This window comes from Vicugna pacos, chromosome 33, assembly GCF_048564905.1.
Source record: "Vicugna pacos chromosome 33, VicPac4, whole genome shotgun sequence".
NCBI classification, from domain to species: Eukaryota; Metazoa; Chordata; class Mammalia; order Artiodactyla; family Camelidae; genus Vicugna; species Vicugna pacos.
In genome coordinates this window covers 10,392,865-10,418,112 of record NC_133019.1, presented here as the reverse complement: position 1 = coordinate 10,418,112, position 25,248 = coordinate 10,392,865, and the positions used below count along the sequence as shown (strand labels likewise).

Below are 25,248 nucleotides of genomic sequence, written 5' to 3'. Positions count from 1 at the left end.
ACGTGGACGAACACAGGGTGCCTCTGGAAGTCACACCACCTGCCTTGTGCTCCTGGGCCAGGACATGCCCTCTCCTGCCCCCGCTGGAGCCACAACCCCGAGCCTGACATTTCTGGCCAGAAGCTGCCTGTTCTCACTCCACCCTGCAGCGCCCCACACCCCATACAAGCAAGAGCCTGTTTGAAGCAAAAATCCTTCAGCAATTACCTGTAACAAGGAGATGGAGAGTGCTGAGGACAGAAAGAGGAATTTATTTATTTGTTCTCCGTGCTTTGAGTTAGTTTTTGAATTGTCCTTCTGTAGATAAAGGCATCTCTCCAGCAGCTCAGCCCCAGATCACGGCAGCTAATCTACATCCAGCGAATCAAAATAGCCTCCAAACCAGATGGAGACCCAGAGCACACCAGGAAAGTGGAGCTGGTTCTGAGTGCTGAAAGCGGGGATTTAAATAGAGTCACGTGAAGCCTTCTTGGGATTTTCTGGGGCGAGAGTGGGGGACAGGAATTGCCAGGACTAGGAAGATGCAGGGAGGAGGGAGGCAGAAGTTAAGGAAGGGACGCAAGAGTTCACTCTGGCAACTTCCCTGTAATTTTCTTCAAAGCCTTGAGTGGGAGCAATCTTCCCTGGGGGTCAGGGTGCTCCTGTGTCTGCAGTGCTCAGAATGGAGCAGAGGATGGAGGTTTTGCATGTTTCCCAGAGACAGTATAAGGAAAAGCATGGGCTTAGGAGCCAGACCCAATTTCGTGCTACCCATGAAAACTTTGCATGAGGTCATTTGCCCCCTTGAGCCTCAGCTTCCTGGTCTGTAAATTGGGATTATGGTATTTATGGTTTTGATGAGGCTTAAGATAAAGAATGTGAAGCATTGTGCTATAGACTGAATGTTTCTGCCCACCCCCCTAAATTCGTATGTTGAAATCCTAACACCCAAGATAACAGTATTAGGAAGTGGGGCTTTTGGGGGGTGACTAGGATATGAGGGGGAGCCCTCAGGACTGGGATTCCATGTTTTTATAGAAGAGTTGCCAGAGAGCGCCCTAGCCCCCTCTGCCACGTGAGGACACAGCAAGAAAACGGCCGTCTATGAACTAGGAAGCCGACTCTCACCAGACATCAAATCTGCCAGCACACTGATCTTAGACTTCCAAGTTTCCAGAACTGTGAGAAATAAATTGTTGTTTAAGCCACCCCAGTCTATGGTATTTTTGATACAGCAGCCTGAACAGACAGACACACCCGACCTGGCTTGGCATTTTGGGAACTGAACAAATTGTCCTCTCTCCCTAGACCCCTTCTCCGGAATCCCCTTGAGGGGGAGGGTACTTGGGGGGCATTGTCAAATTTTGCCTGATGGAGGAGAAGTTCAGTTTGGGTCGCCACACAGTCTGGACACAAACTTCAGCCTCAGCCTTCTCTGGGCCAGCCTACCCCATCCCAGAGCTCTGGTGTGGTTCCAGGCTGACAAATGAAAGTTCACTACTGGTCTCAGAGTCCACTAGAGGAAAGGGGCCGTGTCTGTATCCTCACCACCGTATCCCCAGGGCTGAGCACAGTGTGCACAGTAGGCACCCAGTAAACACCTGCTGACGCAGTGACTGAGTGAGTGAGTGATTCCAGAAAAGGAGGAGGAGGAGTGTCAGCATGGGTGCAGACCCTGACCACGTCCAATGACAGAGATTTAGAACAAGGGAAGTGACTCTTATGGTGCATTGCGGGAGTTTCCCAAAATGCCCTCATAGGACAGGTGCCCTAGCCCAGCCCCAGCCCGAGCCCCAAGTTTGTCTGAGTCCCTGGCTGAGGGGTCCCTCAGAAATGAGCACAGCCTACCTGCCCTGTCTGAGGCTGTCTCCCCTGTCTTAATATAATCATCTTTTTTGTTTGGTTTTGCGGGGGCTCTGTGCTCCTAGTGGGATGGGGGGTCTGCGCTCCTAGTGGAATGGGGGGGTCTGCGCTCCTAGTGGGATGAGGGGTCTGCGCTTCTAGTGGGATGGGGGCTCCTTGAGGGCAGGGAGAGCCTTGGGAAACTCTCATCTTGACATAAGGCTTGCCAGGTATTTGGGGAAGGACAGTCAGGAAAATGGCAGGAGTGGGTGGGTGCCAGGGGATGCTTCAGCGGGAATAGGGTTCCTGCTGGTCCTGGGCAGGGCGGCGTGGAGGGTAAGGGTAGTCTGAAGCCCGGCTCCCAGTACAGCCATAGCATGGCCTGTCTGGGGTCTCCCTCCTCCCTTCTGTATCCACATCCAGCCTGATGCCTCACTCCGCCCTGCTCTCCCGGCTGCACCTGCCCTCTTGCCCCGGTCTGGCCACCCGCTCACATGTTTATCAGGCCCAGTGCCCTGAGACCACCGGGACTTAGTGAGCTGCCCAGTTGCTGAGGCCATCTTTGATCCCAGCAGTGTAGCCGAGGAAATCAATACAATTAACGGAGAAACTCTGGGTTGTGATGGGAGATCCGGGATGGACCTGGCGACTATGGAACCGCTTGCCCACCTGCTGGGGGTGGAACCGCGAGGGCACAGCAAGCACCTTCCTCCTCCAGGACTGAGCCCTGCGGGGGAGATGAGAGGTCAGTCAGGTCCTCAGGGGGCTCACAGGCCAGGGCTGGGCTAGAGCCAGAGATCAGTGACACTCTAAGAAGGCACAGAAATGCTAGAAGGGAGAAGCTCAGCCAGTGCAACATAGTTGAAGTGTACTGGGGAGCGAGAGGGGGCAGAAGAGAAGGAGATGGGAGGGGCCGGCTGGCAACAAGAATTTGAGGAGGACACTGGCATTCAAGAGCCCAGGGACAGGAGCAGCAAGATGCCTGTGAGCCAGACGGCGTGGCTTCAGCAGACTGGGAGCTGATGAGCAGTGACACGCTGAGAAGTCTGAAGGGATGGAACCCAGCAGGGGGCATGTCGGGGCCTACTGGGGAGAAGAGACTGAGAGAAAGGAGCCACAGAGTGACCTGCCAGGCGGTCCTGTCTCGTTCACCCCTGCCAGTGCCTGCTTGCCGCACTCCACACTCGGCTGATGCATTCTGTCCCCGTCCGAGCCCCCCACCCACGGGCAGGAGCAGAGCAGGACTCGGTCAATAGTTGCATCGGCACCACCTGGCTCCATTTTCCAGGCATTGCGTTCCTGCCTCCCTGCTCACTCACCAAGGCTCCTTGTCTCCACTTTATACCCAGCCACCTCCCACCCAGCCCTCTGGCTGCGAACCATCCGGTGCAGGGGCCTCCTGCAGCTCCGGGCTCCTTGGAGGCCAAGGCCGGCACAGTACAGGCTTCTCAGCGCCCCAGCCCTTCCTGTGGGCTCAGCCTGGGCACAGCTGGTTCCCAGAGCCCATACGGGAAGGGGAGCCTGTGATGGCTGCACAGGGAGGCCTGGCCTGCACTCTGGACCTGCTCGGGACCTGACTTCAGACAAGACCCTGCTCCCCCCAGGTCCTGGGTTTTCACTTACAAGGTACAGCGTGGTAAAAACACTTGCCCTGCCACCTTACAGGACTCAATGGAAACCTCGAGTGAGAAAACAGATGAGAAAATCCTGCGTAAGTTGCTAGATCTATGTAGTTATTAAAGTTGTGTGTACACACTTGGCATGGCTCCTTACTCCAGCCCATTACACGGGAGCTCCATCCTAGGGGCCAGGAGGACCCTGGATGCTAAGGAAGAGGCGCCCTCTGACCCTGAGAGCATTCATGGGTTGGGGTAAGGGGCAGGGTGGTGTCAAAGTAGAGTCATAGCAGGAAACATCACAGAAACACAGAGAAATACATCAAAGGGCTCTGTAACTGCCGCCCCTCCCTCTGGTCCGTGAGTGGGGGATTTCATGGTCCCAGCTGAGATCCTGGACCTTCGTTGGAGGTTGGTGACCCAGCCTACGGGGGCGGGAGGTAAGCTCAGCAGCCTCAGCCCCATCGGTCCAGGGTAGGGAGGGAGCAGGCTGGGAGGAGGTGGCCCTGCATTAGTCGGAGGACAGGGCCCCTCTGTCCCTGGTCAGGCCCTCAGGCAATCGGGGCCAGCTTTCTTATGGTCTGCGGGTGTCCTGCACCGCGGCCTGGAGCTCCGAGGGTGAGTCACATCTGGGCTTGCAGGCCACCGGCCCTCACACCTGGGAGTAGCAAGAGCTCAGCGCTCTGGGCACCCTGACAACAGCACCACGGAACAAGTCTGAGTAGGCAAATGATCTCCATCCTTTACTGCTTTCTCCCCTTTCCAGCCACCCCTGGGCCCCTCGCTAATAAGCAGGAACCACTACCCCCCTGTGGGGGGAGGGGAGGGAACAGGTGTTCTGAGCCCTGGAGCCAGGGAGGTGTTCTCAGAGGGGGCAGGGCAGGGACCTGACGTAGGCAAGGACGCCAGGCGAGGGGGGTTCATGCCAACAGGACTTACTGGAGGCAAGTCTGGGCAAGGCTATTTGCTCAACTGCCTGGAAAGCAGCCCCAGCCTCCTCCCCAGCTCTGCTCCCTTGGGATTCCCAGCCAAAACCCCTCACTCTTTGTGGGGATCTGGGACCCTGGGCTAAGTAATGGCCAGGCGGCAGCCACTCCCTATAACACACTCACATCAGATGTCCCTGCAGTGGCCTCCATCCGGCCTCTGACCATCTTCAGCCTCATCTCTGGGCTTCTGGATCGCCACAGCCAGAAAAATCTGCTTTTCCAGTCAGCAGTGAGAAGGCAGAAAGATTTTTGAAAATGCTGTTTTCCCATTAACTACCAGAATCAGGTTGGGCTCATGGCAAAAGTGAGGCTGTCAACCCTGGAATCATAGCCACATCAATGCTGAGAAGATCTTCCCAGTTATCCATTGCACATTCCTCGCTTCACAGACCAGAGGGACAGACATACCCAAGAGTGCACAGCTGGGACAGGGCCGATGCCACTGGGAGCCCAGCCTGTCTCCAGCCTCCTCCCGACTTGAGGCGCCTCTTCCTCCCCAGGGTCCTGGGATGGGATCTGCAAGGGCTGAGTGTTCAGGGGCTCCATCCAACGCTTTCCAGGAAAATATGCCTCTTCAAGGGAGTGGGAGAGTCCCTTGGAGACTGGTGACACTGGCAAATCTAGAAAGAGGCCAGCTAGAGCTACCTCAGCCCTGGCCAGGGCTGTCCAAGCCATCCTCCCATGAGCTGTGATGTCACAGAGGGAGTCAGGAGACCTCATCTGCTGCCAGTTGCTGAATGACCTTGTAGCTGCAAGTCATGGAATTCCTCCAAGCCTCCATGCTCATCTGGAAAATGGGCATATACTAACCTCCGCTTCACTGGGAGGCTGGGCAAGTACCCAGATGTGGGTGTGCAGTGTGGTGTGTGGCTCACAGCAGGCACCCGAACCCTGCTCACTTCTCCTCTTTGCTCCTCCCATTCCCTCTCTGGGCATCAGTTTCCTGAACTGAAAAGGTAGAAGTGAATTCAAATGGTTTCCATTGTACCTTATGACCCCCTTCTCTAACCCCCAGGTCACTTTTTGAAATTTCTAGTGACTAGGTGGCGCTAGCACACACACACGGCATGAGGGCCCTTTGCCAGCTACACACACAAAAGACAAACTGGGCACGCTGACTCTGTCACAAAATAAGATTTCAGTCCTGAGTTACATATGCCCTGTGAATATGGTATTCATAGATTTTTCAGAAACAGTTCTGATTTATGACTGTTTGTCATCCAAACAGTGACATTTATAGAATGCAAGTGTTGCCAGGACGACAGGTAGAAACCAGGAATGCCCGGGAATCCTATGAATACTCATCAGGGCCTGGGTCTCGTGGGGGAAAGTAGCTTCCCACCCCACGCCCCTTCCCGGGTGCTCACCGCTCTCTGGGTCTCTGCTCTAGGAAGTCTCTTGAACCTCTAGGCAGGCTCTCTGCTCCTCCTTGAGCATCTCAGCCTCTCATATTTTCTTCTCTCTTCGCAATTATTTCTGCCCTATCATCACCTACTTGCTTCTCTGCCTCTCACACCCACCATGAGCAACTGAGGCATGGGAACCCCAGTACCGAACCCTGCCTGGTATATAGTAGATGCTTAATAAATGTGTATGGGGGTGGAGAACAATGAATGCCTTGCTAGGAGAGGGAAACTAGGCAGAGAGTAGGGGGTTAATGCAGCTCCCAGTAGAAGCTGGAAAGAGTCAGCTTAGCAATAAAAAAGAGCTGTTTCCTACCAGGCAAGCCAGAGCAGCTCTCCCCTCCATCCCCCGTGCGCACATCTCTGCAAATGGCACCTGGTGGTTGGCCAGGGAGCTGACATCTTCATGCCCGCAGGTGACAGGAGGAGAGGACAGCCAGAGCTTTGTTGAAAGGCTTTCAGAGTTGGAGTCTCTGCACCCAGAAGAGACAAGGCAATACAGAACCCTCTCCAGACAGAGCCCGACCCGGCCTTGGCAGCTAGAGTGGGTCCCCTGTGCATGCTAGCGGGCTGCCTGGGTGCTGTCACTTGTCACCTGACAATGGAGAAGGATGTTTCTCTATTTTCCAGCTCAGACGAGCTTTCGAAGACGCTATCTGACTGTGATATAAATCCATTGAGAAAGCCCTGGAGGGAGCCCCTTCCAAAGCCCTAAATTGGACACTAAAAACAGATAAAAGCCGATGGTTTAAAGGCTTTATGTGAGCTCCATTTGGGGGAAGGAATGAAAACAGGGATTTAGTTTGTCCTCTCCCACCAACACACTTTGGGCTGAGATTTTAAATCTTTTGCGTTCCTGGTACGTGGATCTAAGTGGCCAGTGAGCTGGAGTGGAGCCCCGGAGCTGAAACAACCTCAAGCGTCTGCTCCCCTGGCCTCTTCGCCACGACCGCCCGCAGCCTGGCCCAGAGGGCCAAGTGCAGGGCTCAGGGTTTGAACCCTGGGATGGATGAATCCCAGCCCTGGCCCGGCCCAACCGCTGTCCCAGCGATTACCCAGGTCCGGGTCAGCAGCATTTCCTTAGGGCAGGCCAGTCAGGTCTAGACCTGCCGGTTTTTGCAGCCCAAGGCCTGGATGCTGGGATTTTAAAATGCTTCCTCCCCCCGCCCGGTCATAGGAGGGGCACATTAACCCACAAGGGGTGTTACCTGCCTGGACGTGGCCTTCTCCCGCACCTGTGTCTTCCTTGGCTGTGACCCTATAGCCAGCACACTTGGCATCTAGGAAGATGAAGATTTCTGGAGGGGGTCTGACCCAACACCAAGCATACAGTGCAACGTGGAGTGACCAGGGGCGCACAGCCATCTTGCAGCCCCTCTTTGGGGTAAATAATGAAAGGGTAGCTGTTCCAAGCAAAAGCACAGGCCATCACTTTCTCAAAATATCGCCGTGGGGGGAGGAAGTAACGCTAATCTTGTCCTAACTCTGTGGTTGTCAACCTGCACATTAGCATTACCCAGGAAGCATTTTAAAATCCCTGCATCCAGGCCACACCCCAGACCAATGAAATCAGACTCTCAGGCGTCAACAGTTTTCAAAACTCCCTGGGTAATTTCAGTGCATAGCCAAGTGTGGAACCGCTTTTCTAACTGGTTAGACTTGCTAATGGACATGTGAAGGCTGCGGTGTGGGCAGGGGGGTCAAGGGCACCCATATTTCTCAAGACTCTTGCCTCTCCTTCCTTCCTTCAGTTTAGACCTGAAGTTAGGGGAAGGTGGGCTAGAAGGATGGCTGGAGATGAAGGTCAAGTAAAGAATGCCATTTCTTTCCCCCAGGCATGGTGAACCTGACCTTGGAATGGTCTGTACTGGGATTTGCAGAGTATGGAAATAGCCCACTGAGGGCTGGGGAGGGATGTCATACGGGAGGGATGTTGGAGGTCTTATGGGTCGACTATCCCTCCAACTTTACAGGGGAGGACACAAAAGAGACTGGTGTGACCTAACCTGGGTCACTGAGCACTGGTCTGAGTCTCAGGCCCTGTCCTTTATATAATAATGCCTATCTTGGGCCTTCTGGTTCTGTGGGACTTCCAGTTCTGCCACTGAAATGTGGGGGCCTAGGACAGCAAAACATTTTGGCTTCTGGCAACCTCTTCCTGAAGGCATATGCCAAGATAGAGAAGACAGGTGGAGTAGCATCCAGGTGAGCAGACCTGTTCTTAAATCTCAGCTCTGCCATTTAGAAGCTCTGTGACTTGGAGACACCCTCACCTCTCTGAGCTTATGTTCCACTTGTCTTTAAGGTGGGGAAACTAGTAAGTGTCAAGCAAGGCTGTTAGGCAAAGGTTAAGTGAGATAACGTGTCTAAGGTGTCTGAGCTGCACTAGGAGTTGAGCGGAAGTTACTTTCCACCACCTCTTCCCTCCTCTGAGACCTTTCCTAGAACTGAGATGATGCTTCTTGCAGGCAGGATCACTACTCTCCACCCCTGGGAGGTGTTCTGACCTGGGCCAGTGTGGGATGTGTGTCCTCAAACATCCACAGGATGGAAGCTTGAGGACTTTGATCTTTCTCCAAGAGAATCCTCTGGGTTATAGTAGAAAGGGTGGGCCAAGTTCCTTCAAGTTTCGTAGGAACATTCCAACAAAGTCAAGCCTCTGAGATGGTTTAGTTCCCCGCTGGCCCTCTGTCTCCAGGTGTGACATCCTTCATGTCCACTGACTTGGAATTAAGAGAAAGAATTAATAGATTTGTCAACAAGTACCAACTGAGTACTTATTTTGGGCCAGGGATAAAAGAGAGACAAGACAGACATTAGACAAGTAATTTAGTTCAGGAGGTAGATGCTGTGGTGGGGGAAAGAGAGGGAGATCTGGGACCACCAATGAGGAGACCTTACTCAGACTCGGGGGAGGTCAGGAAGACTTCCTGGAGGAGGTGACTTCTAAGCTGAGACCTGAAGGATAAGTGAAATTATCTGTGAGAATGTCTAGGGAGCTGTGTGATGTTCTAAAAAAGGGGCAGAACAAACATAAATGTTTGAGATCGTGAATGAGAGAGAATCCTGTGTATCTGAAGATCTGATGAATTGTCCAGAACTGTTGAGACATAACCAAGCAAGAGCCAGATACCGAAAGACCATCTAGTCCAGTGGTTCTCGAATTTGAGCACACATCAGGGTCACCAAGAAGGCTTGTTAAGCACAGACCACTGGGCTCCCTCCCAGAGCGTCTGAGTCAGTGGGTCTGGAGTGGGGCCTAAGAATCTGCATTTCCCACAAGCTCCCAGATGATGCGGGTCTGCTGGTCCCAGCACCACACTGCTCGAGGCCCTGTTCAGTAGAGAAGACTGTAAGAGAAAAGAAGAGCAAATGAAGCATTTTCAGCTGAAAGGTAATCAGACGTGCCCCTCAGAGGTCTCACCTGGCCGCAGAGCAATGAGTGTTGCAGGGTGAGTGGGTGCCTGCCGGGAGCTGCTGGGACCCCAACATCGCCGGTCTCTCCACACTGCAATTAGGGGTGGACTCAGCTCGGAAGGCTTTCTGCTCTGGTTCGAGAGAGCGGTCTGTGGGAAGATGACGTTCCATTTGCCTCTTGGGTTTCGGCGTGTCTGGCTATTAACTCACTTTGTTCTGAATTATCTTTTCAGGAATGTTTGTAGAGCAAACAGCCTTGGAAGCTAGAGCGTGTCTCTCGGGAGCAAAGGAAAAGTTGGCTTAGCGTCCAGTGTAGTAAAGGAGAATGTCTCCTTCTGGGGCAAAGGTCAGGACGGCCTAGTTCTCACTGTAAAAGACTCAGGTCCCCTAAGCTCAGGATTCCTGTCCTGTAGCCCGACCCACTGCATGTGCAGATGTCACCCGGCCCTCTTCCAGTCACCCTGTGCAAAGAAGTGTGCAAAGACTAACACTCTGGCTACTGCTAATGTTGTCATGACCTTTGTGTCTGACCCAGAACTCTCATGTATTCTGCCAGCATCCAAGAGACTATGTCAGGCTAACTTGTTAGCTTGCAAGTAGGGGAAGATACCAAACTCTTCACAGTTCTCAACACCCTCCCATCCTTTGCACCCCCTAGCTTCTTCAGTGGCTTCTCCTAGCAGCCTCTCCTGCCCCCCAAACCCCCAGACCGCCCCTACATAAAACTGCACCGGCCCAGCCTCCAGTTCACGTCCTGGAATATCCAGCTGTCACATCCGTCTCTCCAGGACTTTGCAGCAGTGTTTTCTGCATCCACTCTTCACGTTCATCTGCAGGTGGGTTTTCTCTCGTAGCCTCCCATCCCCAGGAATCCGGTGCTCAGGGCAGCAATGGTATTTTTGTAACCCGACTTGGAGTTGGCCTCTCACAGATCCTCAGGTCCATTTGTATCTGACCTTCCCAACAAGACTATGGGGGAAGGCTGATTTAGTCCCCACTCTACAAATTGAGAAACTGAGGTGCTCCAACATCAAGACTCATCACTAGCAGGGCAGGACCAGCTCCAGATCCCTGCTCTTTCCACAACACCACAGTGGCTGCTCTGTTTCATGTTTTAATGTCAACCTGACCAAGCATGATTAGGTAGGTAAGGCCTGATAGAAATACAAAAAAAAAAAAATCTACAAAGCTAAAGAGAAATGGTTCAGGAATTACATTAGCATTAATAATTGCCGGCTGACTGTACCTTTAAACATTTCCAGGCCTAGCTTTTACCCAAGGCTGGGAACAAGAGCCTGGGCCCTCATCACATGCCATTACAGGAGGATGTGGTTGTAGGTAGTGGGTTTTTCCCTCTTAACAGTCCGGGAGAGGAGGCTGAGCTTCCCAGGTGGCAGGGGGGCACAGGCAGCTGGCTCACTCCAGGCAGCCCGCTTTGTTTTTGAATTGTAGATTGCCCTGTTTGATTGGGAAGTCAGAAGTCTGGCCAGGCCCCCTGCAGACCTATTTATGTAGAACCGCTCTCCTCTCTGAGACTGGATAAACATCAGAGACTACCCAGGCTGTTGTCAAAGCAGGTGCCAATGTCAAGCTCCAGCTGAACATTTGGGGAGCGCTGGAGCCCAGAACAGCCCCCCCACCCCGCCCCGTGTGCTCTCAGAATTTCCTTTTCCTTCTTCCCGGCTGCATGGAGGGAGCCACATGAAACTTTTAGTATCTGCCTCCTCCTCGGCTCCTAAGTTTAGTCCCTTCTTTCTCCTCCACCACTTCCGTTTCATCTCTAAAATGATCTAATATTAATGTTCTCGTCATTATAGTGTTCAGAGGGAAAGAACGGGTTTTGTCCACAGAGAGAGGGAGTGGGGAAATTAATATAATATTTGTTCAGGATTGATTTCAAGCTGTAATCCCAGCTGCCAGAGAAACCCATCTGTTTAAAACTACCCGACACTAATTACCCAGAGCTCGAACACAATAGTGGGACTGAGGAGCGGTGTCCTGGTACTCCCACACACACTTGCAATTTAGCATTGTTATTTATTAAGGAAAAAAAAATCTCTTCGTGAAGATGGATCTCCCATCCACTTGACTGGCAGAGGTTCCCAGAGGACCGAGCACAGCAAGGAAGAAGCCTGTGGAATTTCTTGATCAAAGACTGCCAGGAATCGCATTCATCTGGCTCGAAGGGCCCTATTCATTCCCAGTTCTTTCCCCGCTCTCCGCCCCAGTCAGAGTCCCCACCAAACCAGCTCTTTGGTGATAGGTAACGGAGACACCATCGTCCTCTGGGTAAAGCAGGGTTGGAACCACTGATTCATCTTCGAATGTTCTCTTTCTTTCCTCCTCCTGAGTCATCAGATGCCAAGTCCTGCGAAGTCTGTTTCTACCACTCCCCTCACCTCTTGACACTGCTCCTTAATTTTCAAGGCTAACACCCCAGTACTTGGAAGTAGTAGGTGTCCAGTCCTGGTTTCCGGCTCCTTCTAATCTATGGTATGCTCTGTTGCTACTGTGATCCCTTCCACCAGAGAGGGGGAGGGGGAGGGAGAGGAGGAGGGGAAGGGATGGAGAATGGGGAGGGAGAAGAGGAAGGGGAGGAGAGGAGAAGAAAATTAGTTAGTAGAACAGCTAACTAAGTCATTTACCCATTCAAAAACCCTCAGTGGTCCCCCTTGGTCACCAAATAATGGATATTTAACACCCTCCAAGCTCTGGCCTCAAGGCATTTCCAGCCTTCCTCCTTCCTACGGTTTTCATTCTGTCAACGTGTAATCTGGGTAAAGGGGGCTGCGCTAGTCTCCACATTCACTGTAGCTTTTCTTGCTGCTTCTCCTTTGTCAAGTTCACTGTGACTCTCTGAAAGGCCTGGCCCAGCTCCCTTTGCTCCTCCCTTCTTCAAGTCCTCCCTTATTCTACGGCTGGATCCCTCTCCCTTCTCTGATCCACTATAGTGTTTTATTCGGGCCATGCTTTCAGGCATACAGAACTTGCCTAATATATGTATTAGTGTCCCTGTCAAACTAGGTTCCTAGCAGACTGAACCCTCCTTGAGTTGGTAACCGATGTTTATGGAACTCCTGTCTAGACCAGACACTGAGCATGGCACTCGGAAGTCGTAGTAAGTGAAATAGACATAATTCTTTCATGAAGAGTACAGTCTGATGACGGACAGTAAATTAACCATGAATGCAGCATTTGTGAGCACACAGACCACCACTGAGGAGGAGTTCCGGGTGCTGATAGAGAGACGTAACCAGCCGGGGCTGGGGAATATCTCTATGAAGAAGCAATGTTTAAGGTAGGTACTATTTAGGCAAAGAGAGGGGGAAAAAATGTCTAGTTTCTACTTCTTATCTGGAAGCAAGAGCATGTATTAAGGCCCTTCGGAGATCACACATAGTTTCTCGAAAGTTCCCCTTCGAAGCAGTAGAGGATGGATACTAGGGAAGGCTTTAAAGAAAGAGGATGGGAATGTGGGCAGGGCAGTAAGACTGGAAACTGGTCACCCAGTCAGGAGGCTATCATAATTGCTCAGATCTGAGGGGGAAATGACCTAAAAGAGGCTGGAGAGGAGGGTTTGAATTTAAGAGATGTTAAGGAAAGAGAATCACCAGAATTTAATTGCCAGTTGGCTGTTGGTGGAAGAAAAAGGAAAAGTCCAGAAAGGCTCTGAGGTTTCTGGCTTCTGAGTAGAGGGAGAGGATATGTCAGGAGCAAGAACACATTGGAGGTAGGTCAGAAAAGGAGTTCCACTGGGGTTTACCAAGTCAGAGGTACAAGAGAGGTTAGAAGGAAACTTCCAGCCTTTCACAGGACCCACAATGCTTATTGAAACAGCTTCACTGAGGTTGAATTGACATAAACTACTTATATTTTAAATAATGCAGTTTGATGAGTTTTGAAACAGATCTACACCTGCGAAACAATCACCACAGTAAAAAACAGTGAACATAACCCCCATCTCAAAATTTCCTCCTGCCCATCATAACCTCCCCCTTCCACCCCTCGCCACCTCTTCCTCCCAGGCCGGTTACCACTGAGCTCTTTTCTGTCACTATAAATTAGTTTGTGGTTTTCAGAGGTTTATGTCAATGAAAGTACACAGTGTTCACTCTTTTTTGTGTGGCTTCTTTCGTTCACCATGATTATTTTGAGACTCTCCGCGTTGTTGCATATTTCACTAATTTGTTCCTTTTTATCAGACAGTAGTATTCCATTGATTGGATGTACTACACTTTGTTTATCTATTCACTTATTGATGGACATTTGGGTTGTTTCCAGTTTGGGACTGTTACAAATAAAGCTGCTGTAAACATTTGTATAGAAACCTTTCATCTCGTGGAAAATCATTTATTTCCTTTTTTCTTGAATAAAGTCCTAGAATGGAATGACTGGACGATATATACGGTTACAATACTGCAATATAGCTCTGCACAAGATGTCTGAATTCAGGCAGACTCCACAGATTAAAGGGCCAGTCCCCAGTAAGACTGCCCTCTCTTCAAATGCCAGCCACAAGTTTGGGGCTCCCCAAGCCACTCGAACTTCTAAACAACTGGCAGCAAATTGTGAAGTTCCTACGACTTCCTTGGGTTTGATAATTCACTAGATCAACGCACAGAAAGTACTATACTTACCATTATAATTTGTGATAAAAGATATAAATCAGGACCAGCCAAATGAAGTGACACGTAGGCGAGGTCCAAGAGGGTCCTCAATGCAGAGCCTCTGTGCCCTCTTCTCCTGGAACCAGGACATGTGGCTCTCCTGCCAGGAGGCTTCACTGAGCTTTGGTGCCCAGAGTGTTTGTTGGGGTTTCATTATGTAGACATGATTGGTTGAGTCATTGGCCATGTGACTGAACTCAATCTCCAAACCCCCTCCGTCTCTGGAGGAGATCAGGCCAGTATCACATAACTTCAAGCCCCACCCTCTAATCACAAGATTTGTCTCCCAGGCAGGACCAACCCCCATCCAGAGTCAACTCCTTAATATAAACTCCAGCGTGGTCCAAGGGCCCTCCATGAATAACAAAGGCATTCCTTCTGAGGGTTTAGAAGCTCTGTCCCAGAAACCAAGCACAAAGACCAGTCAAATTCTTTGTTATACAACAGTGGTGTTTTAGAGTCCATAGATCTTTGTTAAATACATTAATGATGAAATTAATAAATGAAAACGTCAAAAAATGAAGGGCCAGGAATAACTCTTTTCAGTTGCACACAAATGAAAACCATCTCAAACTGGTTAAGCAAAATGTTGGCTTGTAAAATGGAAAATAACCAAGAGAGTGCAGAGGATGGAGCACTCTAGAGATCCAACAATCAGGAGCCAGAGTCAGGAGTCAGGGCCATTGGAAATCTGCCTCTCACCATCCGTATCTCATTTCAGTTTGTCTGTTTCATCTGCATAGAGGTTTTTCCTCTTGGTGACAGGGAAGATAGCCTTCAAGCGTTCCGATTCATAAACTTTTTCTCCTCTTAGCACAAATATACGTTTCAAGGAAGAACTCTAACTGGCCTTATTTGGATCATGTGGTCAATTCTTGGGCCAATCACTGTCCCAAGGGAGGGGATGACTGTCCAGGCCTGGGTTGCATGCCTGTCCCTGGGCCTGCTCTTGCAATTAACAGACCAATTAGAACCATGGTCCCAAAGAAACAGAGGATGCATAGATGAACATCAGGTGTCTACTATACTTTATAATGTTTGAAACTTTAGAGAGGAGTTCCACATATATTATCCTATGTGGTCCTCATAGTGACACTGTGACAGAGGGTTGCATTTCCCAGATAAGGAGAGGAGGTTTGGTGAGATGAAAGGTCCAACTGAAAAATGTTAGCAATGACCACGACTTGGTCTTTCAACTGTGGGTCCAGAAAAATATGTGTCTACCTTGTATTTCAGAGAGGAGACAAAAACTTTTCAGATTCTTTAATTAACTCTTCAACCATATGTTAATTGAGCACCCGTGATACACCAGGAGCTACAGCAGTAAACAAGACCATGCCGTACTTTGCAGAGCTTACATTCCGCTGGGAGATGGGTACTCAATTAGGTGATTAGCTATCAGTGCTGTAAAGAAAATAAAATGGGCCAGTAGGATGGGGCTCTTTGTGTACAGTGACCCGGAAGGCCTCTCCGGGGAGAGGTCATTGATGCTAAGCTGAGTGAACTCCATAGGCCATTCCTCCTTCCAGCTGCAGCTGGAGAATATTAACTCCTTTCTTCCAGGCAATGATCTCAATGGCCACCAGCCCACTCAGAACACCTTCCACTGACAGCTCCCTCTCTAACTCCTCAGTGGGGAGCCTGCCAGGTCTGAAATACGGAGGAAACCAGAAGAACAAATGGGGAAACATCTAAACTGCAGCTTGAATTATTTAAATGTAACTAAGGGCGCTCTTTCAGAGTCCTCTGGCAGGGAAATCATGGATTCTCTTTGGCAGTAGGATCTCTTCACCTGGCTAGGGTGGTCCCCCGAGGACCTTGTAGGGTCTTTTCAAAGGCAGAAGCATTGAACTAACCAGGGTCTGTTCCAGTGCTAATCTTTGAAGCTGTGATGAAAACCAAGCTCGTTTCTGGCACTTGATCCAAAGAGAACATAAAGAGAGTAGCATCTTTACTCCTTTGGGAAGGCAGACCTGTCTCCCTGGTAGTCAGGAAGCCATGTAATATGTCCACGTCAGAACTGACGACTCTTCTGGGAGACCATCAAACTAAGACCCTTCAATCAGAAAGCCTAATGCTATTGATTAAAGAGCAGACACCAAAATCAGGGCTCCCCTGGCCTTGGGGCTGGACGGGTTTATGTTCTCCCAGCCTCTAAATCTTGAGCTCGTACATACTTGGCACCCCTAGGAACTCAGGACTCAAACAGTAAGCAGAGCCCTCTCCCCCTTTCCTGGAAGATGTTTGCATTAGTGAGGGGTAGAGGGCCTGTCCTGATGCCAGACCCCACTGCCTGGCTCTCTGTGTGGCCTGGGGTCCTCCATCTTTGTGAATAGCAGCTAATGCCACATGCACAGAGCGGGGCACAGGGAAGATAACACTACTAGATTAAAAAAATCAATGATACAGTTCATAATTTCACAATCTCTGCAAGTTTGAGGCAAACCCCATGGAAAGCAACGGAAAGTGCCCTGCTGGTCTAAACAACATAACATCAAGTCTTCTCTCCACCTTCTTGACTGTCCATAGAGCTCCCATGTTTCCTTTGAAAGCACAGTTCGAAAAGTCATCTCCTGTGTGATGCTACTCCTGAGTCCCCAGGCACAGCCGCTGTGTTCCCACAGCACTTTGCACGTGTAATCACTTATCACATGACTCTGTAACATGTACACGCATACGTCTTCCCCAAGACTGTGAGGGCCTAGGGAGGGGAAACCACGCTCCCTTAGCTCAGTCTCCCTGTGCTGTGCCCATGACAGGCTGGGGTTAGAGAGTCAAACCGTGTTTGTTAAATGAATAATTCAATGAATGGATGAACAGGCTACTTAAGCAAACCAGGGCCTTTCCTCTTTTAGAAATCTCTATGGCCATGGATTACAGGTTGGGAAACACTGATCAGAATCTCAGCTTAAGTGAAATTAGTATGATGGTCTCAACATCTAATAAAGAGTTGCCCCACAGAGCTGTGCCTTCTCTAAGAAGCTGCCTCAATTCTGTCACTACTGGAAATTGTGTGTGATGCAAAAAAGATGCTAACGAGAAAGTAGCCATTGCGTGGAGCTTGAACCAAAGCTGGAGATGAGACTGAGAGGGATGCACAAAGCCATGAAGGCGTAGGGACACCCCATCCCCCAACGCTCACCCACTGGACCAACTTTGGAGATCAGGGGAATGAGAGGTAACACAGCCAGGTTGGTCACTTCTAAATGCAAACTCCTTTAAAACTATAGTGGGTAGGAGTTAGATAAGAGCAATTCATTCCCACAGGAAGACCCCAGAGGTGGGAGAGCATGGAATCTAGACAATAGAATATCCGTTTTTGCAGTTCTTAAAAAAAGGCTACTACTTCTCCCACACCTCAACCCCTCCTCAACCAGGCAAAGTGGCCGTGGGACAGTCCTGCCTGGAAACACAAGGAAAGAGACTGGGATCTCCACCAACCAGAGGATCATGGGGATATCCTAACATTCTGTTGCCAGGAGACTGCGCAGACCACAAGGAATGCTGTGGAGCCTTGGCCAAGCCCCCATTCCAGGCACAGCAGTGTCAGTAATTAAAGCTCACTGCCCCCTGACACCAGCAGGAGCGAGCAGAACTGGAGAGGCCCGGGTCTCACGCAGAGGGAGGTAAAGCAGGGGCTTCGGGCTGCAATCCTTCCCCTGGTTGGTTTGAGGCAAAGCCAGGTGCAGGAAGCAGCTGAATTAAACAATGTCATGGGGTTGGGAGGAGGGAGGAACGCTTGAGATACGAAGGAAATGCTCATTCCGACAAAGGAAAATCAAAGCCCCAAATGATCCCACAGGGAGGAAAGGTGAGCGAGAGGGAAATGAAATGGAAAACGCCAACAAATTGGAAATCTGGCGCAGAGGTGGAAGAAAGCAATTGGGACACCCTTAAGCAGGGAGACAGCTCCCCAAAGGGCTATCTTTCTGGAGAGGACCTGAGATCCAGTGGGTCTGAATCAGATTTTCTTGGAGCGAAGGGGAAACCACAGTGTTGCTCCTGCTCTAGCAAAGAGACAGCCCAGGCGGAGGCATCTCCTGTCCTGGAATTCTTCCTGTTTTACGTGAAAGTTAACTTAGCAGATCCTGTCGCCTCTAATGCCTGGTTGATTCTCTTGCAGATAGGGATTTCCTGGCAAGGTGAAGGGCTGCTTGGGTACTCTTGAAAATACTGCTTATCTTGACTTCCGTGAAAGTGCTGGTGGCCAGACACATCTGTATAAATGTATGAAGAAGCCAGAGTGCAGGCGTGGGTTCCACAAAGTTCTACATCTGAAAGGTCCACGGTCCTTTGAGAGTCCTCTGCAGCTTTGGGGATATGAGAGAAAAGGAGCATCCTTGCTAGAGGAGTGTTTTCACAGGCGTGGATGGGGCTCTCCTCCAAAAGCCCTCCATGCTGGAGTCAGCTGTAAGTCCTCTCTCACTCAGCCCTCTAGGCTCTCATTACTCCCAGCACAGCCCTTCAGCTCCCTCCGGCTTTCCAGCCCCCTTGTGTGACGGAGTCTGGCTAGCAAGGGCCTTCGTCTTCCCTTTGCTCTCAGCTCCCTCCTGCATGGTGATGCCTTTCCCCCAAAAAACCCTGGGACAGGGACACCTGGGCAGTGCCTCCACCATTCGCACTTTCTTCACTGCACTCCTCTGGGGTCCTTTGTGAATGTTGTTAAGTCTCTTTCTCCTGTTTCTTCGAGCCTGCCTTAATCTGAGAACCCCGTAGAGCCGGCCCGACTCTCCTCTTCCTCTGAAACCCTCTCTAAGCCTGAGGTTCTGGGCAGACTGAGTGCTCCGCTAGCTGACTGGCTCCCCGGGGTCTGGACGTCACCAGCCAGACAAGGTGCGCAGGGCTAACTTACTCCAGGAGCGGCAGTTACGATGTCGCTTTTATAAACCCAACACACGGGGCTCAGAGCTGGCCACGTTACCCATAAATCCCCCGGAAGGAAAACGTCTGAATCGGAATGGATTTCAGATGTTCATTTCCAATCAGAGGGACATAAAACAATACGCCTCTAGGAGCAGTTGAAGGAAGCAGGGCTGTTCTCCTGGAGGAGAGAGGCCTCAGGCTGACGTGACAGCCACCTCCCAGGGTGAGACAGGCTCCCGTGGGGCTGAGAGATTAGACTCCACCTTTGTGCTTCGTGGGGGTGAAGATCAGCTCCTTGTGGATCGACTTACGCTCAATGGAAGAAGAGCCATAGAACCATCCAGGCGGCCCCTGGGGCCTTAAGATATACACGCTGAGGGAGGGGATAGCTCAGTGGTAGAGTGCCTGCCTAGCACGCACGGGGTCTTGGGTTCAATCCTCAGTACCTCCACTGAAAATAAATATATAAATAAACCTAATTACCTCCCCTCACCAAGAGTAATAATAATAAGAAATAAAATAAAAGGGACAAGGAAATTTTTTTTAAAAGAGACACACATTGCTAGAAGGATACAAGTAGGGTGATGACCAACTTGCAGAGGAGATGTAAGCATGGAAAGTGGGGAGAGGGAGGCAGGGAAGTTGGGGGAGAGGAGAGGGAAGCAGATGACTTTTAAAGTCTTTCCAGTCCTGGTGAATCTGATCATTACCATAGAAGGACAACAGCTTCAAACAGCGAGGGACTTCAAAGGCCTCTGGGAACAATCGTCCTAATCGTAGCATCATAAAGTCTGGAGCGAATTCCAGGGGTCATTTTCTACAACTTCCCTGTCCCTAGGCGGCCCTGTCCAGCAGGGAATTTATCACCTGCACAGGAATTTTCACTGGAGCTAGCTGGAATTTCTACAAGGCAGCAGCCAGCCGTGGTGGATGACTCTGTGGTGGCAGGTAGAGAGGAGACAAGCTCTCCTGGCTGGACATCAAGCAGGGGACACCTTGTCCAGGGCCCCACGCTCAGCCGTAGATGGACAACAGCGGACATACAGATGCATGCTCGGAGCTAGGGGGAGAGAGGAGGGAGGGAACTTCGCTCAGTTGGAGGCAGTGAAACAAGCTCACTTGGTTCCATTGTTGAGCTGCCTCACCAGCTGCTGACAAGGGAGGGCTTTGCAGACAGACTGAACCTCTGGAGGGATGAAAGTCACTTGGAGACAAACACACACACTCACAGAGTTTCCTGCGCTTAAGCTGTTTGGAAGCTCCTGTCATACGTACCTCGAGCAGAGAGAAAGGAAGTGACGGCTGCCGACGGAAGTTGGACATGTTTCCCCAACGCTGGCACTGCTCTCTGTAATTCTCCTCCTTCATCAGGAAGCTTCCTTTCAAAATAATTGGGGAGTGGCGTGATTCATGACTGCAGCGCCTTCACTCCCCAAGGAACAAGACGCTAGTGGCCTTGCTGCAGGGTGGTGTGTGAGGTCTGCCTCCCAAAGGGGATATTCCCAGACCCCTCTGGGGCTGTCTTGTCCTGGCGAGGCCTCTGTGATGCCAACCCTCTGAGCTTGGGAAGCATCTGGCGGGCTTTTACTCTCTGTACAGGTGGCTGGTGTCCTGTGGGCACAACCGTAGGATCTCGGAGCGGGCACAGGCCAAACTGATCTCCTGACGGCAGAGCAAGATTAACTGGGCTGAGATCCCACTGCAGGAGAGTCCACGATGCTGGTTAACTCCTGCTGGTTAATCCTTCAGACTCCACTCTTTCCACCTCCTTGGCCCCCCTCCCTGGCCCCAGCGTCTGGGTTATACGCTGTCTTTGGGGCCTCACCACCCTTGGCTTACCTCCTTTTCTGATTATCACAGTGCACATTCTGTGTTCACTTTTCCGCCTCACCCAGGAGACCCTAAGGACTTCTAGGGTCCTCTCTGGGATTTGTTAAACTAGTTAAGTCTGTGCCTGAGATTCCAAATTGCTGAAGAGCAGGGCAGAGCTGAAACTAAGGTGAGCAAATGAGGCCCCCTGGGTGCCGAATTGAAGGAGGCGCCCACTCTGGGGCACCTGAATGCCGGGGTCGGCACCTGAGAAAGAACGCCTTCCAAAAATGCCTTCAGCCACCAGGCTGGCCTCACTGCTCCTGGCCCTGGGACACAGAAAAGGGGAGAATATTAATTGTGAGCCAACCATATAGAGGCAATACATTATTTCATTTACTCCCCAAAGCAACCCTGTAAAATAGGTACTGACATCCTCATATCAAACATGTGGAAAGGGAGCTGTGTACCTTGCTAATGGTCCCGGAACTAATATTGTAAAGAACTCGAAGCCCAGGCCTTCCCAGTGCTGAGGTCCCAGCTCTCTGCACTGCCTCCAGCAGCGTCTTCTGTCCCAGGCCGGGTAATAGCAGCTCCAGAGGGGAGCTGTCTGGCGCTTTAGAGGTCCTCGCTAACCCTGAGGGGAGAGGCCTCACCCCTGAAGAGGGCAGGTGTTGCTCGGGCCAGTGCCCCCAAATCCTGGCTCCGTAGGTCTGGCTGGAGACTGGGGAGCTCTGTGTTTACCAAGCACCTCATGCGTGGCCTGGAGGTGAGGCCACCGCACTTCCTGAAGCTCCCACCGCAGCACGTGATGGCATCTCCCCGCTTCAGTTCAGGAAGTCATCCCTCGGGTCTGCCCTAATCTTCAAGCCTTGTAACTCACACCCTTCCCCTCTCACCAGGCCTCCGTGGAGACCGTCTGCAGGAGCTTCCTTCCCCGGGCTGTACAAGCTACTAAGTTGTGCTGCTGCTCAGGTGGGACCCCAGGGGGAGCAGCTGTTTTGCCTGTTGCCCGGGGCGGCAGGAGCCGCCCTGGGAGGGGCCTGGCGCTCCCGGGACTCAGCACAGACTCAGAGACAGCGGAGCAGCAGGCAGGATGGACGGAGGTCTTTGTCAGCAGCCCTCCTAGGCCTGGGGAGTTCTGCTTTCCTGGCCTCACCCCTCTGGCTCCTGCCATTCCTCCTGCACCCCCTTCCACCAGGCACTGCCACCCAGAAGTGGGACCAGTCAGGGAGCAACAGGGCGCACAGCAGACACCACTGAGGGGGAGAGGTGCCGGGCCAGCCCGAGTGGGTCTCATGCATCCCTGTACGCAGAGCCCGTGGCTGGCAGGGCACCCAGCCATGCTCCAAGTTTCCAGAGTGGAGAAGGAAGGATTCCAGGGTGGTGAGATCAGCAGGTGGTCCAGCGTGGAGCCAACCTGTCTACCCTAATGGAGAGACCAGAGGCCCATCTAGGAAATAGGGCTCAGGAGAGGATTTCCTAGCCCTTCCCAGCTGCCACCACCCTCATTACCTCTCTTCTGACCTTAGTCCTCAGGTGACGGTCCTCATCTGACCTCCCTGCCCCACTGGCTGCCTCCAGCCCAAACTGCAGAGCTTCACCTGTTAACCTTCCCAAGCACAGCTGGAGTCAGGGACTCTCCCTGCCTAATCGCTGGCCCTGTAGAATTGGGGGCCTGGTGTTCCCGGGCATCCATGGTCTGGCCCCATGGACCACACGCTCCCCAAACTAATCCATATTAGGTTTTTCATTTGGTTTTGCTTTTCTTTGCATTACCTCCACACTCTCCCCAAACTTAATCTATACGTTCCTTGAGGGCAGAGACCTTTCCACCCTCATTATTGTATTTTTCCTACTCCCACCCGAGCCCTGCCATTCCCACAGCTCCCCCAACACACAGGAAGTCATGAATCAGTCTTAGTCGAATGAATTCCAATGTGGAACGGTCCTTGGCTTTGTGATGCAGCTTTCTTCACCTGACCTTTGTAGCCAGGAAGTTCTGCTTTGTATCTAGCCTAATTCCATCCCGCTTGTGGTTCATTTTCTTTCCTCAGTGGAGATCGAAAGCAGTGGATTATCTTCCTGTAAATAATAACCCTTCTTAGGCTTTAAGACTATTATTAAATCACCTTTGAGCCACCTTTCTCCTTCAGGCTAAATAATCCCAGTTCTTTTACTGTTACGTTCAAAAAGTTACTCCCTGCCCTGTAATTACCTTGGCAATGCTTCTGAATTCTCTCCAACTTCTCCGCACCCAGAAGGAAGAAGCATTTGGGAGGCGAATGGCAGGAACTGAATTGAGAACCTACTATGTGCCAGAGACTAACCTGCATCTCCCCCAAGCCCCCACCCCACACACACTAAACTTGATCTTCCTAGGAGCCAATGAGGTAGCTGCTCTTTACCCCATTTATAGATGAGGAAACAGGCTTGTTAACGGGGCTTCTCAGTCTAGGCACTATCAACAGCTTGGGCCAGGTGACTTCTTGTTGTAGAGACTGTCCTGTGCACTTGTAGACGTTCAGCAGAATCTCTGGCCTTTACCCCCCTGTCACCTGTAGCAAACCTACCCTCCTCCTTGATTGTGACAATCAAAAGTGTCTCCAGACATTACCAAATGTCCTCTGGGGGACAAAAATCATCACTGGGTTAGGGGAACTTTCCAGAGATCACTCAACTTCTAGATAACGGAGGTTAAATTCAAATCTGTCAGCTTCTAAGAATTTTCTTTCTACGACCAGCATACAACCTCCTAAGACAGGATCTTATCCAGGAAAATGGAGACTGTCATTATGTTTTTTCTTCTTTTCTCATTCCCTACCCCAACACTTAATCCTTTACATGTGTCAGTGGGATCAACTTATAGATTACCCTGCTCCAAATCGAACCCCACACTCTCCAAGTTTACCTCCACTCAATTTGAAAGCATTAACTTAGGTCCACTGTGACCATGGGAACTTTTTTTTTTAAGTTCTATTTCTTGGTATCACTAATTTCAGGCCTGCTGCAGGCACTGGGGAGCTAAGAAAATAGGAAATATATCTTCCTCCTCCATGAGCAAAATGTCGAACCTGGAGCTGGAACTACACGTGAGCAGTCCCAGTCCTTACTAAGAATGCACAGTCCACTCTCGCACCGCCCTCAGCAGGCTGTTGGAAAGTGGGAACACTGAGTCCACTGAGCAATTGCTTAGATTAAAGATGCCAGGCGTTCAGTCTAAGGAGTCAGCCGAGACCAGGCTTTGGCACCGAGAAGACACTGCCATAAACTGGAGCAGACGAACATCGTGGGCTGCAAGTTGTGATGCGGCCGTGCGTGCTGATGGGAGGCAGGGTAATGGAACCAGGTGTCTGTGTGCCGAGTTTGCTATTTCTGTCCTGCAGCCCAGCCTGGGCTCCACGTCCTGCTCTGAGGCAGGTTCCCTATCCCGCTTTTACCGCCACTGCTCCAGGCGCCCGGGGTCGGAAGAGCCCCCAGCTTTGTAACGTGGTGAACTTTTTCACTCGTTCTCCTGGGCGTTCATCTGAAGCTACACCGGGTCTTACGGCAGCTCCTTCATTTCTCTCCATCTCTCAAAAGCAAAATCATTCTTCAAGATTCATTTAAATGCTTCCTCCAGCCTTTCTCCTCCAACCCCCATCGCCCACTCTCTATTCTGGCCAAATCTGCCCGTCTTCCCCAGACATACCTTACACCTTCCCACGAACCTTCCGTTTTTCTCATCCATTCTTTCAACATGTATCTTTTGAGAATCTACTCTGTGCCAAGCCCTATTCTGGGCCCTGAGGACACAGCAGCTTACAAAACAGACGGAAGTCCCCACCCTCATTCTCACGGGGAGAAGCTGACATTCTAGTGCCATTATATCTACCTGAAGGCTTTGGCCTCACCCACTCCAGCTTAAACTTGAAAAGCCCAGCCCTCCTTCTAGCTGTAGGTCCTACCTCGGCTCCTCTGTGAAGCCCTCCCTTTTCACCCCAAGCAGCGTCCCTCCTCACCCTGGACATCTATTGCCCGTCCCCTGTGAGCTGCTTTTGGCACGTATCAGACACTGTCTTTTATTATCATGTGTGTCCTACCTCCCAACGATGATGGAAGCTCCCCGGAGGGCAAGAAGTGAGTTTGTTTTGCCTCTGGAGCCCTGCAGCACTCAGCAGAGTGTCTGGCACAGAGAAAGAAAACCAGCGTTTAGAAACATACTAGTAATAATAAGGACCAAATGCTGTTCTAAGTACTTGATAAGTATGAGCTCGTTGGATCCCGACAACCAGCCTGGGGGGCCGGCGGGGGCTCGCTCGGGGGTGAAACGCAGGTGGGGGTGGCTGTGGCGGTGGCAGCAGCAGCAGACTGACCATATTGCACGCCAGGAGGGGCAGAGCTGGCGGACCGAGAATGTGGGTTCGGAGCAGGACCTGGACTGGAGTCCTGGCTCCATCGCTTACCTGCTGGGTGACCTTGGGCAAATGATTTCTCTTCCCTTGGCTTCTGTTTCCCTTCCAACGGCTGGGGACAATTGCAGCACCCAGGTCACAGGAGTTCATGTTGATGACATGAACTAACGCAGACAACACACCTCCGGCCCAGTGCCTGACACACCAGAAGCAAGCGTGTGCCTGTTTGTTGTTGTTGTTGTTTCCATCTTCCCAGAATCGCCCGCTCC

At 51.2% G+C, this 25,248-nt stretch overlaps 4 long non-coding RNA genes across 5 annotated transcripts in view; 3 read left to right on the top strand and 1 right to left on the bottom strand.

Moving 5' to 3' along the window:
* Positions 1 to 228: 228 nt before the first annotated feature.
* LOC140691152 (uncharacterized) lies at positions 229 to 2,542 on the bottom strand. Its single transcript, XR_012066658.1, has 2 exons — positions 2,491 to 2,542; positions 229 to 430 (listed from the first exon to the last, which is right to left on the bottom strand). It is a non-coding gene; the product is annotated as an uncharacterized lncRNA (long non-coding RNA).
* Positions 2,543 to 3,802: 1,260 nt separating this feature from the next.
* On the top strand, positions 3,803 to 11,559 carry LOC140691149 (uncharacterized). Its single transcript, XR_012066654.1, has 4 exons — positions 3,803 to 3,877; positions 9,113 to 9,223; positions 9,905 to 10,082; positions 11,292 to 11,559. It is a non-coding gene; the product is annotated as an uncharacterized lncRNA (long non-coding RNA).
* Positions 5,175 to 6,585, top strand: LOC140691151 (uncharacterized). The gene is made up of 2 exons (XR_012066657.1): positions 5,175 to 5,382; positions 6,246 to 6,585. It is a non-coding gene; the product is annotated as an uncharacterized lncRNA (long non-coding RNA).
* Positions 11,560 to 17,436: 5,877 nt separating the features above from the next.
* The window catches only part of LOC140691150 (uncharacterized), a 40,906-nt gene continuing 33,094 nt past the window's right edge, over positions 17,437 to 25,248 (top strand). Inside the window, exons 1-2 of one of the 2 annotated variants that reach the window (XR_012066656.1) lie at positions 17,437 to 17,539; positions 18,037 to 18,323. This is a non-coding gene — a long non-coding RNA (uncharacterized lncRNA). The remainder of the gene's footprint in view (positions 17,540 to 18,036; positions 18,324 to 25,248) is intronic. The other variant, XR_012066655.1, reaches the window with a different exon arrangement.